General features: G+C 41.7%; 1 long non-coding RNA gene across 1 annotated transcript; it reads right to left on the bottom strand.

Moving 5' to 3' along the window:
* Nucleotides 1-678: 678 nt before the first annotated feature.
* On the bottom strand, nucleotides 679-6,315 carry LOC122552763. The gene is made up of 3 exons (XR_006312485.1): nucleotides 6,210-6,315; nucleotides 5,801-6,091; nucleotides 679-919 (listed from the first exon to the last, which is right to left on the bottom strand). It is a non-coding gene; the product is annotated as an uncharacterized LOC122552763 (long non-coding RNA).
* Nucleotides 6,316-20,778: the final 14,463 nt, after the last annotated feature.

Genomic DNA, 20,778 nt, shown 5'->3' with positions numbered 1-20,778 from the left:
TCTTGTCGAAAGCATGTTATTTGGTTATAGTGGTCAGTTCTTGCTCATTTTGAAAGGGCACGACAAAGTTAGAGCAAATTTCTGCTGGTGCTGGAATCTGTGATGAAAAAACTTTCTGGAAATCACAGCAGGCCAGGCAACATCCATGGAAAGAGAGCAAGCTAACATTTTGAAGTGAACTCTGATGAAGAGTCATCTCAGCTTGAAAAGTGAGCTTGCTCTCCTTCCATGGATGTGGCCTGACACATTGTGATTTTGAGCATTATTTTTTGTTTTCAGTGCAAAGTTGGCCTCATTTATGTCCAGTCATTACTAAGCATGTCATGTGATGTAAGTAGTGAAACAGCACTGCATTGTTGGATATGTCATCTTTCACATGAGGATGTTAAACTTAGGTTCCATCTGCCTGTTTGGGTAGATCTAAAAGAATCCCATGACACTATTTTGAAAAGGAGTGGGACAGTTATCCTGCAGTGGTGTCCTGGCCAATATTTATCCTTCAATCTAATACCATGAATAACAAATTAACCAGGACATTGTTGTTTGTGGGGAATTTGTTGTGTGCTGGTTGCCATGGTGAGGACATGTCAATAAGAGTTCAGTTCTGAAGATTCATGAAACATATCACAAAAATGTTTATTTTTAAAAAATTTCATCAACAGATTTATTGCAGTGAGCTTGATGATTAGTTGAGGAATCTACAACTTGTTTCGGTATCCTGGGATTACCAGACTGAAGTAAGCTAAATGCGCAGTCCACCAACTGTTTGGAAAAGACGTAGAAGTAGTGAACAAGCAAGGGTAGGCTCAGTTCTCACAACTTCCAAAGTAAAGCAGCTCTTTGAGACTCATGCATGAGGAATGACCATTTCACTGAGTTGAAGGGCTGCCAACCCAGAGGACCATATGTGAGTCTTCACCTTCAGACAATGAGGGAGAATGATTAGAGTAAAACATTTTTTCTTTAACTACAGATTTATGAAACTCACTATTGAAGTGAGTTTCACTTAAAACCAGTCAGAAATAACATAATTTAGAGAATCAGAAATGAATCATGCAATGAATTGCCTGCCATTTACTGTTATAAGCTAAGTGGAAGAACTCTAAAGACATTTTTTGGTTTCACAACTAGGTCCTGATGTTCAAATTAACTCAGATTATTTGCATCAGCGATTAAGTCTAAACACCAAGGCAGCAAATAGTGCTGATTAGTCGACACAACTTAGTAGTGTTGCAACATCAATAAAATGTAACCTCTGTATCAGCTGGCACTGAATAAAATGTTTACTTGCTCAGCATGTACCAATGTATCTTTTTACACTGACCTATCCAAATCAGAGGGGTGTAAGGAATTTATCCTCATCTACAGTAAATAATAGGAAGGAAATTTCTACTGTACTCTGTAGCCACTTTTAGAATGGATAAAGAGCTGTACATGTGCTATCGCCATGTAGATCTTACCCTGCCAGCTGCAACCATAAATTAATCTTGTAGAATTCACTGTAAAGACCCAACAAAAAACCTAGCAGCCTAAATTCATTAGCACCCATATCCAGATACAATTGTATGGTAGGCAGCCAGTTAGGAGAGACATGCTAAATTAGGACACATATTTATAAATGGACATTCCAATGAAGCTCTACATTTCCCAATTTCAGGAATGGATCCAGAATTAGGCATGGACCCACACTGCAGTGATCACTTTGGAGCAGGCCAAGGGCAGGGTTTTGGAGGGTTAGCTTGCATGGCCACCTTAAAAAAAAACTCTATGTTGGATTTAGCAATGACTCATCTATGTTAGCCAAACCTGGGCAGAGGCCTTCGTATTGCTCAGTATGTGGTCAGGCACAGTCACGTTGTATTGAGATTCCCAGTGGTGTCAACATCTTGTACAGCTGCAGTAAGACTTCCCGACTCATATACTCAAAACCTCATGCGATAAGGGTCAACATTCCATTAGCATTCCTAATTACCTGCTACACCTGTTTTTCTCTATTAATAATACTGTTCTTTTGTTCTCTTTTCCAAAATGAACACATTTTCCCACATTATACAGTACTCCATTTGCCAACATATTGCCCATTTTCTTCACCAATCAATATCTCTCTGCAAACTATTTGGAGCTCTCTCACAACCTGCGTCTCCACCTGTTTTTGCCATCTGCAAAGTTGGCTACAATACATTTTTTTTTCTTCCTCCAAGTCATTGATATATACCGCAAACAGTTGTAGTCCCAGCATTGAGCCCTGTGGAATCCCACTGGTTACGGTCACCAATCTGGAAAAGAGCTCCTTTTCCCCACTCGCTATTTCCTGTCCATTAGCCAATTTCAAAGCTGATTTCATACAAATGCTTGCTTCAGGAGTGACACTATATTAGAGTTAATAGCAAAATATTTAAAATGTTGGAAATCTGAAGTAAACAGAGAATACTGGAGAAGCTCAGCAGATCTGGCAACATCTGTGATGAGTGAAACAGGGTTAATGTTTTGAGTCCAATATAACTCTTCTTCAGAACAGAATCTCCAGGAATTAAAATTCATCTCTTGGGAAAAAAAAATTCAGGAAAGCAATCGTAGCCCATTAAAAGAGGTTTATGTTTGATTCATTTTTTTGAATATCATAATTCATGTCCAATTTTTCTCTATGCGCCCCTGCTCTGAACTCATCTTCTCCATACCACCCATCTTTTGCTCCCATTATCCTACTCTGATTAAATTGCTGATCGCCAAACTTCCCCTCCGTGTCCTGAGCCAATATTATTAATTATTCTCTGAGTGTCACAGAGTCATAGAGTCATAGAAATGTACAGCATGGATACAGACCCTTCAGTCAAACTCATCCATGCTGACCAGATATCCTAACCTAATCTAGTCCCATTTTCCAGCACTTGGCCCATATCCCTCTAAACCTTTCCTATTCATATACCCATCCAGATGCCTTTTAAATGCTGTATTTGTACCAGCCTCTTCCACTTCCTCTGGCAAATCATTTTCACCACCCTCTGCTTGAAAAGGTTGCCCCTTAAGTCTCTTTTATATCTTTCCCCTCTCACTCTAGACCCATGCCCCCTAGTTCTGGACTCCTGCACCCCAGGGAAAAGACTTTATCTATTTACCCTATCATGCTCCTCATGATTTTATAAACCTCTATAAGGTCACCCCTCAGCCTCCATTGTTCCAGGGAACATAGCCCCAGCCTATTCAGCCTCAAATCCTCCAACCCTGGCAAAATCCTTATACATTTTTTCTGAACCCTTTCAAGTTTCACAACATCTTTCCAATAGCAAGGAGTCAAGAACTGCATGCAATATTCCAAAAGTGGCCTAACCAATGTCCTGTACAACCACAACATGGCCTCCCAACTCCTATACTCAATTCTCTGACCAATAAAGAAAAGCATACCAAATGCCTTCTTCACTATCCTATCTAACTGAGACTCTACTTTCAAGGAGCTATGAACCTACACTCCAAGGTCTCTTTGTTTAGCAACACTCCCTAGGACTTGACCATTAAGTGGATACGTCCTGTTCCGATTTGCTTTTCCAAAATGCAGCACCTCTCTTCTTTTGTTCAATAATTCTGGTATCATCAGCCCTTTCTTCATAAAACAACTACCAACAGTTCCACTGTCCTTACAAACTCCCATCTCCAACCTCCCTTTCCAATGCAAAGTCCTTGAATGTGTGTTGCTGTTTCCCAAGTCAATCTTTCCCAGAACTCCATGTGTGATTTCCTACAACTTGTTTTCAGCCTTGTGTCAAAAGTATCAAACACAGTGTACCACAATGTCAGAAGGGCTCACAGCACAGTCAAGAAACTAGCTGGAGAAAAGTGGCAATTCCCTTCGCATTGACCCATGTATATCCTTTGACAAGGAGGACCACACCGTTCTCCTCCCACACTCAGTCATCCAGCTAGGTGGGATGTCAGGTTTTTATAATCGATCATGAGAGGTGGGTGGCACTAACCATGCCAGCATTTATTGCCCTTAGGCCAGTATAGGAGTCACTGTGGGTCATGTAGACCAGTCAAGCATGGCAGATTTCCTTCCCTAAAGGACATTAGTGAGTTTTTACAACAACCAACAGTGACTGGGTTATCTTTTTATCTTAACATTCCAGACTTTTACTGAATTCCAGTTTCACCATCCACAATGGTAGGTATTGAATCCAAGGAACATCAGCCTCGGCTTCTGTTTTACCCGTTCAGTGACATTACCCCGATGCCACCACCTCTCTTCACACTCGTTTCCACTCTTAACTGCCTGACCCTAGCCAGAGAAGCACTCGCAGTGCCCCTCATTCCTGTGTTACCTCAGTCATCCTCTCCTGTTTCTCATCTACATGCTGCCCCTCAGCAGCATTGGCTGAAAACACTGTCTCCATTTTCACTGTGTACATTGACAACTCTCAGCTTTATTGCAATACCATCTCGATCGACCCCTTCATTGTTGTTAAATTATCTGATATCTGAAACTGGATGAGCAAAACTTTAATTTAACATTGGAAAGGCTTCAGCCTTGTTTTTGGTCCCCACTCCAATCTCCATAACATCGCTTGACTTCAGCTTTGGTCAGCTGCTGTGCTGTTGAAAATTGCATTTCTGCCTTTTGTTATCTCAAGACTCAATGATTTCCAAATAATTCCTGGTTGTTCTCTGAAATCTTACTTGCTGTAAACTTGAGAGTATCTATAATTCACCTGCCTGCATCTTAACTTGCACCAAGTTTATACATCCTTTGGTTTACTGACCTACATTGCTGCCTCCTGGCCAAGCCATGTTTTGCTTTAAAATTCTTATTCTAGTTTACAAATCCATCCATGGCCTAGCCTCCCCTTATTTGTGTAAACCCCTCCAAGCCTCACAACAATCCGAGGTATCAATGCTGGTCAAATTCTGACCTCTTAGGCATCCACACTTTTAATCTCTCAACCATTGTTTGTTGTGCCTTGAGTTGTTTCTGTTGCAAACTCTGGAGTAATCTTCCCACTTCTGTGTCTCACTACTTCTTGCTTTCCTTCTTTAAGACACCTTTTAAAACCTAACTCTTTAATGAAGCTTTTGATCATTTGCCTTAATATCTCCTTTTATGGGTCGGTGACATACTTTGTTTGACAACATTCTTGTGAAGCCTCTTGATACGTCCTATTACTTTCCAGCTGCTTAGAGAAATAGTTATTTTTGACAGGGGCATATTTTAAACTGAGAGGGGAAAGATTTAAAAAAGACATGTGGGCAATTTTTTTTACACAAAGAGTGGTTCATTTGTGGGATGAATGCCCACAGGAAGTGGTGGATACAGGTACAGTTACAACATTTAAAAGATATCTAGATAAATACATGAATAAAAATGTTGGCAGTGATAGGGACCAGGAACAGACAGGTGGGACTAGTTTAATTTGGGATTATTGTTGGGATAGACAGGCTGGAATGAAGGGTCTGCTTCTGTGCTGTATGACTCAATGATGTTGTTGGTTGTAAAAGTATTGAATTTGATGAGAAAGATTTTGAGGTGATTACAGGCAGACCATAAAGTGAAGAACCATCCAACCTGAGTTGTCAACCCAATGCTGGGTGTATGAACTAGTCTAGCTGACAATATTAGCATATGTCATATATAATTTAATAAAAGAGTTTGTAACATGGGCTTCCTATGGATTTAAAATAAACTTTTTTGCAGGTGAAGAAAAATTTAAATCACTCAACAAGTTCTAAAGTGACTCAGTACTTAAAGCCAATGCGCTTAACGACACTGTACATTGTTGACAGTTATTCATGTAGTGTGGATAAAAATAGGTACCTTAGGCCAATAGTAACAAGCCAATGATAATGGATTACGCATTTCACAGAAGTGTGTGGTGTGCATCCCTTTTCCTGCATTGTTAACACTCACACTCCCAAAGTCTGGTCATAAACAGGATGTCGAATTGTAATCATTTGCCCCCTGCTGAAATGCAATTCTGCACCGCTGTCTTTATTTTCAAATTGCAATGTGCTTCCTCTTCTGAACAGCTGCTTCACATAAATGTTACATTACCTCAGTCAGAGGCCTAGGCTTCACAGCCAAAAAAGCAGAAGGCCCTTAAAGGAACTGAAAGAGAAAAAAAATTACTATTGACACATTCAAACTCCAAACCACACAAGATTGCTTCATTTTGGAATTTATCTTGCACGTTATTTTATATTTAACATTTGTTTCTAAAGCTCACGTTGGGTATGTTCTTTTGGTAAAGCAGTGAACCTAAGCGGTGCTGCGTGTGATGTGCAGTAACTGCCGACACATTGCATTCTGCGTAAAGTGATGATAGATATATACTGGAAGTCTGCTTGCTGTTTATTTCAATTCAGTAAAGGAATGTTTTATTTGGTCTGAAAGGTGTTGTTGGAAGTTTAGATGGTGTGAATTCTTTGTCGGTTTGGCATAAGTAAGGTTTACTTAAATTTGGTTAATGTGTACAGCTGGAATCCATAAGCAGTGTCAGAAATAGTTGCATAATCTGTTTACAGATACTGGAGGAAAGGTTCGAAATGTTACATTTGTATTTTAATTCACATTTAAAGCAAGTCAAACCATACTGGGGCAAAGGTCAGAAATGCTACATTTGATTTTTTATCTGCATTTAAAGTAAGTTATACTATCAGCAATGATATAACAGGAAAAGTATGGCCTTGAATGTTTTTTTCTATACTCACTGTCTACTCTACGTCAAGAAATACAAACTATCAAAAAGCACAAGGGCAGTTTTCTGGCTGGCGAGATCAGTCCCAAATGCTGGAGCATGGGCTCATTTGGGCAGATACCAAAACACAATAATGTTTGACTGGTCTTTTGTTTAAACACTTATGGTGTTCATTTGTGGATTTCTCAATGTGCTGTGGAGCTATACTTAAGTTGGTCTTTGTACAATTTCCAGGATTGTGTGCTGCACATTCACCCACATATTTAACAAGGAAACAAGGTTGGCATGGCTACTCAGTGGTTAGCACTGCTACCTCGCAACACTAGGGACCCAGGTTCAATTCCACCCGAAGGTGACTGTCTGTGTGGAGTTTGCACATTCCCACCCCTGTGTGCGTAGGTTTCCTCCCACAGTCCAAAGATGTGCATGTGAGGTGGGTTGGCCATGCTAATTTGCTGTGTAGTGCCCAAGGATGTGTAGGCCAGGTAGATTAGCCATGGGAAATCCTTGGAAACCTGAGGAAGGGCATGTGCCCGAAACGTCGAATCTTCTGTTCCCTAGATGCTGCCTGACCTGCTGTGCTGTTCCAGCAATAAAGTTTCAGCTTTGATCTCCAGCGTCTGCAGACCTCACTTTCTCCTCCTAGCCATGGGGAATGCAGGGTTACAGGGAGACGATAGGGTATGAGTGTGGGTCTGGGTAGGATGCTCTTTGGAGAGTTCTTATAGACTGAATGGCCTGTTTCCACACTATAGAGATTCAATGAAAAATGGTGGATGTTTAGGTGGATTGGCCATGATAAATTACCCGTAGTGTCCAGGGATGTGCAGGTTAGGCAGCTAGCTTAGACATGGGAAATGCAGAGTTACAGGTATGGTGGTGGGTCTAGGTGGGCTTGATGGGTTGAATGGCTTGCTTCCACACTATTGGGATTCTATGACTCTCGGAAGTTTAATGTGAAAATGAACAGAAGCTGTTTGCCTTTTATTCAGTAGCTTTGTGGTTTCTTCCTTGTTTCGCTTTGGGTCATATGCTTGGCTTCAAGTAATGTTGGAAATATCCACATTCAAAGAAAAGCAGATGATGATCACCAAGATGTTAGCAGCACATAAGCTATCATCAGAAAGACATTCAAGAGAAGGAGATATGGAAAACATCTTTTAACACATGTTTTCACTGAAGTTCAGGGTCAACAAAGATGCAAATATATGAATTAGAAGCAGGTGTAGGCCTCAAGCCTGCTCGGCCAGAGCTTTATAACGATTGGCATCAATTTACTACTGTATTAGAATTGAGTGTTACTTTAAATACAAGGTTGACTGAAGGCTTGTCAGAGAGATCAGTTGGACTCAAATCAGAAAACCTGATTTTAACTCAGGACAGAAAGTCAACAGGGTGAGCTTAGGCCTCATGATGTCTCTGGAGTCTGAGATAATTTTACCTCCAAAAACTCAATTTAATACCATTGTCACAGTGCTCAGCTGGCCATGTGGAAAAAATGGGTTGCCCACCTACTTTTGCCACACAATTTCCACTGGGCTTTGCACCACCTAACTTAAGGAAGGAATCCATCTCTAAGATGTGGGAAATAGGATTCTCTTGGGGGAATGTGTTGCAGGTACCTAAATGTCTCTCTGGGGGTCCTAGTGGGAGAGGTACAGGCAGGAAAGGAGTCACTGCTCTCCAGCTGGACAATCTCCAGGGAAACTATAAAGCGCAGGTGGCTGACAGATGTAACCAACATCAGAGCCAAAACCTGGGTTTTACATCGAGAAAGATCAACAATCTCATTAACACAGCAAATACAAATTTCTCAGGAGCACCTGAAAATATACCATTGCACTCATTCTCCTTTCACTCTAGCCACATGATGTTGGGATGTTGTTAAGGGTGTTACCACTATGCAAGTTGTTAATGAAGTTATGCTGAGCTCTAAGGAGAGAGTTGTTTTGGACCTAATGGTCTTTGGTTTGGCAATTATGTAGAATGAGCTGGACAAAGCAGAGGATTTATCTTGGTCAGTCATTGTCCATGGTTATGGTGCCAATGGAAATTGGGTAAAAAAAATATTTTTCAGTAGTCCTTTATTACTCTTCCTCCAATAACATTTGCTCAGTTGTTGACTGATGTCTGTCCAATAGACTTCAATGCAGGCCGACAGTGAAAGATGTCACTGGAGAGAAAGTCAAGGTAGTCCAGGAATAGTCACAGAATGTTGTCATGTTGTTTGGAAATAGACAGATTAAATCTCCTTCACTTCCTTAGACCAATGTCCAAGTTCAACAAAATACAACCCGTCAAATCCAATATCCATCTCAACATCATAAACACCTATTCCCATCCAATGACCATAGCTCCCAACCCATAGGCTAGACAGAAGCATTCCAGACTGAATTTTAAAGTTACTAAAAATGTTTTCTCTCTTTAAGATAGACAAGCAGGAGGATGGGAGAACACAGCAAGCCAGGCAACATCAGGAGGTGGAGAAGTCGATATTTCGGGTGGGGTTATACCTGAAATGTCAACTTCTCCACCTCCTGATGCTGCCTGACTTGCTGTGTTCTTTTAGCCTCTTGCCTGTCTACTTTGGAAACTGGTATATGCAGGTTTTTTTGTCTCTTCTCTCTTTAAGATACCTACTTGACTCATTCACAGATTTTACAGTTCTCCAAAGCATAGGAGAAAATGGACAACTGTACACACAAGTCTAAGATACTCTTCCTTCTAGCTATCAAACTAGAGAAAATCACCTCCCCCCCCTCCATCAATTAAGAGATGGTGATACACTGATGGAAAGTCTGAACCATTTCCCATTTCTTGGAAGCTCTTCTCAACAAAACCAGGCAAAGACGATAAAATCCATTCCATCTCAGAAGCTAGTGAACTGCAATGGAAGCCAGTCAAGCAAGTTAAGCTCAGTCATGAAGGACAGTGAGAAGAAGAAATGAGTAAATTCGCGCTCAAAGTAAAAAAGAATTCAACAGAATCCGATTTAAAATTTTTATAACGTGGGCTTGTACACGTTGGCACCACAGCCTCATTGCTTGACCCCAGGTCACCAAGGAGCAAATTGACCTTGTTCACTGACCATACTCAACTGTGCCTCCTATCAGCACAGCTCTGCCTCACTGAAATGAGATTTGTGTATCATCTTGGTCTTCAAGCAACAAGCTGAGTAAGCATGGATCAGGAAGACACACACCTGAAATCCAAATACTGCAAGTGACAATGTATCATGTAACTGGATTTATTTAGAATGATCTGCTATCTGAAAACAACATGTCAAGTGCTTCAGTTCTAAATTAGCTTGAATATTTACACTATCGGGGAGAGGTGTGAGTAGTGGACAATGAAAGGGCACAAAGGCTTTCTGAGGGCTTTATCTGGAACAGCTAGAGATTTTCAGTTTGGTGACAGCCAATAATTTATATAAACATAAACACAGTGAGTGAGTTGGATATGACAGGGATGGATAATTCCATCTTAGCAGCTTTCTTGGATCTGTCACCTTCTCGTGTGTCGATCTGTAGGCTGACCCTGTAGATGTTATGCACAGGACTAACCCTTGTTTCCAGCTGTTGTACTCCTAACTGGTGAAGCCACCTCTAAAATATCAAACCTGTGCATCCACCTTATACTCACCTCACGTGGCTACATCTAAGCCATATTCAAACAGGGTGCTCCCTCTGCTTGATCACTTCAAATGGATTCCATTTCCTGTCTCTACATGTAGTCTTTCCTGATCTCATTTCTGCCACATTCTCCCTTTTTCACCTTAATGTGCCTTTCCCAGATTTTTTACACAAATATTTCAAAAACTTGGAACTTTTTTTTGTTCCTCTATGTGACTGCTTACCTTTAATTGGCCAGGGACCATTCCCTCTGTGACTCCCTTGTCAGGTTCATGCCCACCCCCACCAACCCACCCTCCCTTCCCAGCACTTTCCCCTGCCATTGCAGGAATTGCAAAACCTGTGCCCACACTCCCCTACCTCACCTCTGTCCAAGATCCCAAAGGAGCCTTCCACATCCATCAGAGTTTTACCTGCAGTTCCACACATGTCATTTACTGTATCTGTTGCTCCTGATGCGGTGTCCTCTAAATTGGGGAGACAGGACACCTACTTGCAGAGCACTTCAGAGAACATCTCTAGGACACCCACACCAACCAATCCCACTGCCCTGTGGCTGAACACTTCAACTCCCCCTCCCACTCCACCAAGGACGTGCAGGTCCTGGGTGTCCTCCATTGCCACACCCTAACATCCGATGCCTGGAGGAAGAACACCTCATCTTCTACCTTGGGACCCTTCAACCACATGGCATTAATGTGAATTTCATCAGTTTCCTCATTTCCTCTCCCACCACCTTATCCCAGATCCAACCTTCTAACTCGGCATCGCCTTCATGACCTGTCCTACCTGTCCATCTTCCTTCCTACCTATCTGTTCCACCCTCCTCTCCAACCTATCACCTTCATCCCCACCTCCATCTACCTATTGCATTCCAAGCTACCTTCCCCCCAGCCGCAGCCCCTCACATTTATCTCTCCACCCTCTTGGCTCACAGCTTCATTCCTGATGAAGGGCTTTTGCCCGAAACATCGATTCTCCTGCTCCTCGGATGCTGCCTGACCTGCTACGTTTTTCCAGCTCCACACTCTCAACTCAGATTTCATTATGTGGCCACTCCAGTGTTTAATTAGCACCAAGTATTCTACCTGACATGGTGCCCAGTGAGAGGTTTGATGTTATAAATGTCTAATCTTAGCTGATTTTGAAGATCAAGTAGTTTATATCTAATTCCTATTAAATAGTAGCCCAGATATAGGTGAGTTACAATTATAGCACAGAGTTCCAATTATTACCATATCCCCAGCATTCACTGTCCCTAGTCTCTGAATTGGTAAATGCAGCACTTGGTGTGATAAGGGAAATCCAGACTCAATCCTGGTCAGTCCTGTTCCAACAAATCTGTGAGAGCGAGAGTTGGGGGTGCTGTAATTTCTTGCACAGCTCCTTGAAGTGGTGAAAGCTAATGGGCCATGAATCCTTTGTAGCTTCAGTTGTAAAAGTGTGTGTGTGAGCATCAAGAATGAACCTTATTATGATTGCATGATTGAAGCCTATCAATATTTACTGTCAGGCCTCACACGTGAATAATGTCAAAAGGGAATTTAATCTGGATGACGTGGATCTTGCCCCCAGCTAATAGCTGACAAGGGACCCTCATTACCCTTCTTAAGGTAGGCCTACTAAATTTCATGAGTCCCCCAGGTGATGGTGAGAGGTGAGTTGGAAGTTGCCAGGGATGAACTTGGTGGCTCACAGTGGTCACATGGTGAGCAGACACTGGATGAGGGACTGTCGTCATCCCCCAAAAGTCTGTAAGTAACTCCAACAAGGTGTTCAGCCTTCCCATCCTCACATCCCACCAACCCCCACCTCTCCAAAATGGGTGAACACCAATGGCAATGAGATAAGACCATCAAGTAGGCATTAGGTGTGGAATTAAGGGCATAACTGGGGCAAAGGCAGGAAGGTAGTGAGGTCCCCACTCATCCACTTGCCTGACTAAGTGCCTTGATCCCACCACGAGAATTAGCTTTGAAGAGGATATTATATTCTGCCCATCCGCTTGCTTTATTACCTTGCTTTCTTCAAAATCTCTCATTCCTCGCAAATTTTCTTCTCACTTCATGATATTTCCACAACCTCTCCAAGTTGCTTATTGCCTAAGTCATAAGGAGATCTTTTCATTTGTTCTATAACTCAATCAAACGTAAAGATTACGTGTCTCTCTTTCTCTTACTCGCAATCGCCTGCTGTCAACTTTTATTTTCAGAGGAGCTTTCTTCCCAATAAAAATACTTTTACACTTCTCTTGCTAAAAATATTTACCATGTAACCCCAACTCCCAGTACATTGTTGGCATTACTAAAGTTTTGGTTCCGACAGTGTGAGTGAGTTGGCTAAATTTCACTGCAGAAGCATCATCAGGGAGCACAACCGTGTTCTTACTCAATATCCACAGGCTCATGTTGTTAACAGTGATTAGGAGCTGGTCAGGAGCAGAACCCTCAATTACCTCCTTTCTCCACTGAGATGTCACTCTCTTTTTCTAGGCTGCTATCACCTGATTCAACACAAAGTGGGACATAAACCTTGAATCTTTCTGGCATGCATGATTTACTCACTCACTGTGTAAATACACTGAGCCCACAGGACAGTTAGGTGGTTTTCCTTGTTATTCTCTTCATGTACAGCATTCCCCAGCAGGGCTATCTGTTTCAGCTCTTTACATCCTGTCCCCCCTCTCCTGAATTTCACTGAATGGCTAACCCTGCCTGGTAAATCATTTAACCTGACCTGTCAATCTCTAGCATTGTTGTCAGACAAAGCAACCCTATTTCGCCCCAGCCACTGCAAGATTCACTCCACAGGAGAAGAAAGGGACAATAAAATTGATGGGTAGTATAACATTCTGAGGGTAATTTCATGCAGTATTCCACTGTTTTCCTCAGTCTTTTCTTTGAGTCAACAGGGTGTAATGTAAAGGAAGCATTATGGGGAAAAGAAGCTGACGTTTGTGTGTTAACGTGACTGCTCTGCTTGAGTGACCTCATCGGCCATTTACAGCACCAATCAACAAGCAACTTAACTGCAGAAAAACGCCAGATTTGATTAGTAAATGTGGCAATTCTGTTGCCTCAGAATTATCTGAAGTAAATATCTGAGGGGAGCACTCAAATCTCAAATTTGACACCACTTCAGTCAGAGACAGCATGAAAAGACAGTGAAAAGATATGAATAACCTCACATTCCCAGTTTTTATTTAAACTAGGTTTCCTTGGGAAACCTTTCTGAAGCACAAATAAACTTTTTCGTTGTCGTCATATGCATCTCTAAATTGTTGCCAGCTATCCACATTGGAGTGTTTTAAATGCTTTTCCAGTTACTTTGAGGGTGAGAGTCTTTGGCCAGAGACTGGGGAAGATGGGATTGTTCCTCAGGGCAAAGAGAATTAAAGGGAGACTTGGTGAATGTGGTCACAATTATGAAGGGTTTTGATCCATTAACTAAGAAGGAAGTGTTTCCACCTAATGAAGAGTCAGTGACCAGACGATATTAAGTTAACTGAGAGAAAAGCAAAGACAAGAATTTTCTAAAGACTTACTTTATGATCTGGAATGCATTGACTGTAAGTCTGGGGCCAGCAGAATCAATTGGAAATTCCAAAAGAGAATTGGATATTTCCTTAAGAAGGAACATTTTGCAGGGTTATGGATAAAGACTGTATAAATGGTATTAATTGCACAGTTCATTGAAAGAGCCAGGATAGGCTTTGCCAAGCTCTCAGCTTCATGCTGGGAATAAGGGGATGTAGGCAGCACTGAAAATGTGTTGCTGGAAAAGTGCAGCAGGTCAGGCAGCATCCAAGGAGCAGGAGAATCGACGTTTTGGGTATGAGCCCTTCTACAGGAATCAGGAATGTAGGCAGCACCCCAATATCACAGATAGAATTCCATCCAAGGTGATCCTTGAGAGCTTCTGTGTACAGGTTGACATCATTGGTGAACCCAAGGTTGTCCTAACTTGTGGCACCTATCAAACAACTTTTCCCTTGGGAGGAGGAACTGAGACCAATTGTAGCAAAACTATCTATGTGCTAACTCCGATCAGCGAAATCAGACAGCAAATTATTGGTGGATTCTGGACGTTGTGGGCAGCAAATGATGAAATGTCTGAAAACTGAGCAGTGTAGGCAGTGTCTGTGCAGAAAGAACATCATCAAGTTGAAACTGTGGGTGCCTTTTTTTGAGGTGTATTGGAAGGCAAGGGGGGCAATGAATCAGGTGGGAATATGACATGTGAACACAATACTCCCCCCAGAATAAAGCCCGGGGATGGAAGATCCACGGTTGACCTTCCTGCCATTTGAGGCCCTTTACTGGCCAATTAGTGACCATTTTGGAAAGCAGGTATTACTATTGCTCACCTATATTTGCTCAGTAGCCACCTCTAAACTCTGGAGAAGTACCACCAGTGCGATCTGGACAGATCTCTCAAATCCATTTGCTGGACAAGCACACAAGTATCAGTATGCTCACCTCGGCCAACATGCCTAGCATTCAGACATTGACCATGCTTACAGACCACATTGTCCACCGAGGCAAAAGTGAGGACTGCAGATGCTGGAAATCAGAGTCTAGATTAGAGTGGTGCTGGAAAAGCACAGCAGGTCAGTCAGCATCCGAGGAGCAGGAAAATCAATGTTTCGGACAAAAGCCCCCATTGTCCACCTGCCTGACAAGAGATTCCCAGATGTTTGTGCTCTACTCATAACTGTGACATATCAAGAAAGCCTCGGGGTGGGTGGGGGGTTGTGGGACCAGAGATGAAGGAAACCCTTCGAAGACACCCTCAAAGCGTCCATGAAAATGTGAGGAACCCCTGAGAAAGTTTGTCCAGGACCTAAAGTGGAGGGGATGCCCCTGGGAAGGCTCTGTGCACCTCATGCCCCATCAGTGACAGCCGGCTGAAGTGGCGACAGAGAAAGAATTGGGCACCCCCTTTGCCTTTTTCCTACCCTCTGCTTACTCCAAATCTGTTGATCATGTACCAAAGTCTCCAGTCACCTGAGAACTCACTGTTAGTGTAAAGCTAGCCAAATTTGACCAGGACAGACCATGTAAGAGATACTGAATTACTTAATAGCCTCACCCCACCACTGCTGGCAGTAGTCAGGCTTGTCACCATGTAGCATGCATGGCATATAAACGGTGCAGGTAGCTCGGTGGTGAGTGAGGGGCGAGTCCCTATTGTCTGATTGAGGGGCATAGCATCAGGAGTGAGATCCTTGCCCCATCTGGTGAGCCCCAGCCTCCTGCCATTTCTTATCTCTGGCCTGGATTGCTCTTTGATGCAAGGCCTCCAATAGTTGTTATTTCTATGGTTTGCATGGTTTCCCTGGTAGTACTGGTGATAAAAAGACTGCCAGCCTTTTGAGTGACTGGCATCTCCTGGGCATGTTTGGGATGGATTTTTGCCCATGCATACTTGATCCCTGAAAGTCCTGCCAATGGCTAGCCCTTCGTGCACTTAAAACCAGTTTGCATTCCAAGAGTTGAAAACGTGTGAGTCTCAGTAATCTTCCAGCCAGCAGGCAAGACCTCATGAAATGTACCCCCACTGACCTCTTAACTATTCCTCTCAATACTAATGTTATCTGTGGCACTGAATGTTTCCAACAACTTTCTTCATATTTCGACTAATTCAACATCGATACTGAAGCAAGCATGAGTTTTTCCAGGCCTGTATGTCTCTGTGGCTAACTGCCTTAAACTGCTGAACTAAACTGCAGCATCATCACATTAAAAATGTCACTAATCTTTGAAGAAGCTCCAGACAAATAAATAAGTTGGAACTGCCTCAGCCCTTGTCGAACGAAGCGATGGTGAAGCACTCCAGACTGGCACCAGTAGGACTATGACTAGGTGGGAATATTACTCATATCTTTGAAGGTTGGGTTTAAGATTAATTATTAATAGTGGGGTTAAAATTTCTGAAGTGAAATTGGATGAGATTTCTATCTAGCTATTTCTCTCACTTTGATACTATTCACATCCTGAGAGGGTGAGGTCCATTGAATAACAAGATTGGGGGAAAATGCCAGAAATTAGATGATTTTGGATTCATGACTACAAAGTGGAAGTTCAAAGCAACTTCATTGATTAGGACAGGTATATGTTATTGAGATTGGTGGTAAACTGAATTTTTGGTGGTTCAGTTGCACAGCTCACCTCGCTGCATCTAGTGAATCAAGTGCTATTTTGGATCCACCTGTTGTCTTGATAGCACTTGCTTTGTCAAATTTACTTGCTACTTCCATGCAAAATAGGACATTAATGGAATTATTAATTGACTCCCATATACCAATCCTATTAACAAAACTGGATAAAGAGGGGGGAAAAAGGCATCTGGCCTATACTATGCACAAACTTGGGACACATGATGTTAGCATTTTTAGCCCTTACTGCCCAGGCCTCAATATGATGATGGTACCCCTTTACGAAAACTACCTAAATTACCATTTGCGTGAGTGTCGATGCAATGGAAACTGGATAATATGTCATCAATGTGCAACTTGTTTTATGGTGGTGTGTCAATTATAAAATTAACCCTGATACCTTTCAATGTTATTGGCATGTTTGCTGCATCATGTTCCCACAGCACAGACTTTAGTAAATCTGGACTGTTTCACAGAATAAGCCATTCCAATCTAGAGAAGCTGTAAAATTATCTTACAGAATGTGGATTGATTTTATTGAATTTTACCTAATTATTAAAATTTATTGCATTTATTTTATTGAACGTAGATTTAATGTGAAAGGTTATGTGGCATAGACCACTGTTTCTCTTGTAATCCTCTATTTTGGTGTTTAGCAAAGCAGAGTAAATTTCCCTTTTATTAAATTAAACAGATTGTGACCATAAACCATTTCCCTAGGTATTCCCCCCTTCAATCTATGGCTAAGTGTAAACAGGATGTGGTGGTGCTGGTTTTACCTTGATAGTATATAGAAACTGAATCCACACAACAAACCTTGTAGCATAAACACTGCACATCCACTTCAGAGAGTTTTGCAAGCTTTCTATAAAGGCAGCTTTTTATTCTTGTCACTTCATTATTAGTTCTGCTATTAAAAATAAAGAATTTTCATTCATATCTGACTGTACGATATCTTCAAGCCACTTAAAGGACATATCACCAAAGGATTACATCTGAAACATAGCAATGGGCAGTTAAAATAGCTACACCCAATTGTTGCCATACCTCATCACCCACCACTCAATGTCTCATCCCACTGCCTTCTGATAATAATCTGAAATTGCTGTCTTCTCTTTTGAACAGATATCTGTCCAGCCACTGGAAAGCAGTCACTGAGCTCAGATGATGTCTGTGGGACTTTACACAATTTAACTCTCTCAGCAGGCCAACTTGAGGTCTAGAAAGGCCTTCCTTCCCCAGGTCATTGATTCAGAACCTAACCACTAAGCCAACAACTGGAGGTCATTCATTTTGGATCTGGCAGGTATCATTCCTTTCTCTCTAAGATCGTCTATTGTGAGCTTTCTGCTATTGGCTGGTTCTTCCTACCAAGTTCAGGTTGGAGGCTGATTGGGATGTCAATAGATCACTTTACTCCCATTTTAAACAGGGACAAGGCACAGAGCATGGATGCAGCAGAGCAAGGTGGGATGGTATTTGGTCTTGCATCAACTTGTAATGAGGGGATCCAAATAAAAAGGTGAAAATGAGACAGGAGGCTCCACCGCTGGGCCTCATCACCCTCCCCTCAGATTGCAGGCTTGCTTCTTCCTGTGGAGGAATGGAACAAACTGAATCACCCAGATTCCCCAGGGAGCATTGGGATGCCATCAGGCCAATATATTAGGCCCCAGGGCAACCCTCTCATTACCTTCAGAGGCTACACAACCAGCAATGGTGAGTAAGCAGTCAGCATAATTAGTTTCTCATTTATAGACAGGTTTTGGTTTCAAGATGACTTTATGGTGGGTAGTCTGAGAGGTCAAGCAGGAGCAGGATGGCATCCTTCCATCTTCAAGAGACAACAGATACAAAGCACATATATCATCTTGCCTAGAATATCAATACACCCCTCCCATTACCCAACATTCACTATGTCCTTCTCCTTTGTGAATATTAATGCAAAGTATTTGTTAAGGATCTCATCTACTTCCTCTGGCTCCATGCACAAATTTTCTCCTTTGTCCTTGAGTGGACCTATGGTTTCCCAAACCACCATCTTGCTCCTGAAATATGTGTAAAGTACCTTGGGATTTTCTTTAATCCAATTTCCCAAGAACCCTTCGTAGCCCCTTTTGCCCTTCCTAATTCCTTGTTTAAGTTCTATCCTGCTTCCTTTATAGTCTTTGAGGGCTCTGTTTGTCTTCAGCTTCCTAAACTTTATGCATGCCCCCAAGCTCACAATTTGCTTGTCATCCAAGGTTCCTGAATCTTGCCATCCTTTAATTTTCACAGGAACAAGCTGGTCCTGAACTCTAATCAACTGGGCTTTAAAAGATTCCCACATGAAAAGTGCAGATATACTCTTAAACAGTCACCCTACAATCTAGATTTCCCCAATTCCTGCCTAATATTGTCGTAGGTAGCCTTCCCTCCATTTATCATTTTCAAATGAGGACTACTTTTATCCTTATCCAGAAGTAACTTAAAACTTACAGAATTATGGTCACTGTTCCCAAAATGCTCTCCCACTGAAACCTCAGTTACCTGGCTGGGCTCATTTCCCAGGTCTAATATGGCCCCTTCTCTATTTGGTCTATTTACATGTTGCTTCAAGAAACCCTCCTGGATGTAGCTAACAAACTTTCCTTCATCCAAGCCCCTGGTGCTTAGGGAGTCCCAATCAATACAGGGGAAGTTAAAATCACCCACCATTTGATTTTTGATACTGTGCTTCATGAATTATTAAAGGTAGACGTGTCAGCAGTAGCTTTCTCGCATGTGCAAAGATTTAGGCTAATATCAATCAAAGCATGGGAATTCACTGATAAGAGCTAACTTATTATGTTTGAGAGTTTTATTTGGTATGGCTTTATGAATCTAAAAGGAAAATGTTGTGGGAATCATAGTTTTGTTGATATTCGTTCAGTTTGATACATTTCAAACATTTTAAACAATTACTTATTTCAGAAGTGCAGCGAAATTGTACAACAGAAGGAGGAGCCAAATATGTAAAAGACTCTGCGTCTTGCAGTTTGATGTAACAGTCCAAGTTGTTACCATGAGAACAACATCACTTCATTATCATCATCCCGAATACCAAATTGGGACCATCCAGTAAAATGCAGGAGACACTGTAGCTACTTGCTATCTACAATCTTGGAATAGTTTAACTCAACCTTATAAAATCTTTGCAAATAAAGCTATGCCTCTGCAACTTTTCAAAAGTAAACTAAAATACTCATTGACTAACCTTGCATTTTAATTTGCCAGCTTTGAGAAGTGGTTACCCAGCAGCTGCTTTCTAAAGCTTCTGTCCTTAATTTCATATCGAAACGTAAGCTCTTTCGTTTGTTGTCCTTGCATGAGTTTCCAGATTGAAATTCAATTTTCACATTGACTTCCTGACTTATAATCAAACAATTTGCAAAGGAGAGGCCATTTAGCCTCTTATAATTGTTGCAGTTATTTGAAAGAGTATCTATTTCGCCTGACTCCTCCACAAATTACCCCTTCTCTTTTTTTTATTTTTCAAAACTATATCGACTTCATTTTAAAAGCTAATACGGATTCTGTTTCCAGTACTTTCCCCCTGATCAGTCACTAATATGCAACAAGCCCCTGTTTGAAAAGAATTCCCCTGATCTCTCTTGTTTATTCCTTAAATTTATCATAGAACATAGAACAATACAGCACAGAACACGCACTTCGGCCCTCGATGTTGCACCGACCTGTGAACTATTCTCAGCTCGTCCCCCTACACTATCCCAAAATCATCCATGTGCTTATCTAAGGATTGTTTAAATCCCCTAATGTGGCTGAGTTAACTACATTAGCAGGTAGGGCATTCCACGCCCATACCACTCTCTGCGTAAAGAACCTGCCTCTGGCATCTGTCTTAAATCTATCACCCCTCAATTTGTAGTTATGCCCTCTTGTACAAGCTGACGTCATCAACCTAGGAAAAAGTCTTTCACTGTCTACACTATCTAATCCTCTGCTCATCTTGTATGTGTCTCATTACTGAAATTAATTGTCCTATATGACTTATCAAAGTCTCTAAAATGTTTACTATCACTAACTTGACCTTTTTCATTCTAAAGACAATGTAATGGATTTGTTCAATTCCTTGCTTTTCTATCAAATGCCATATTTCACATACTTAAGGTAGCGTATGCTTTTAAGTCATAGAGTCACAGAGATGTACAGCACAGAAACAGATCCTTCGGTCCAACTCATCCATGCCGACCAGATATCCTAACCTAATCTAGTCCCATTTGCCAGCACTTGGCACATATCCCTCTAAACCCTTCTTATTCATATACCC

Source organism: Chiloscyllium plagiosum, chromosome 9 (genome assembly GCF_004010195.1).
Source record: "Chiloscyllium plagiosum isolate BGI_BamShark_2017 chromosome 9, ASM401019v2, whole genome shotgun sequence".
NCBI lineage: Eukaryota > Metazoa > Chordata > Chondrichthyes > Orectolobiformes > Hemiscylliidae > Chiloscyllium > Chiloscyllium plagiosum.
This window is presented reverse-complemented; position numbering and strand designations above follow the sequence as displayed.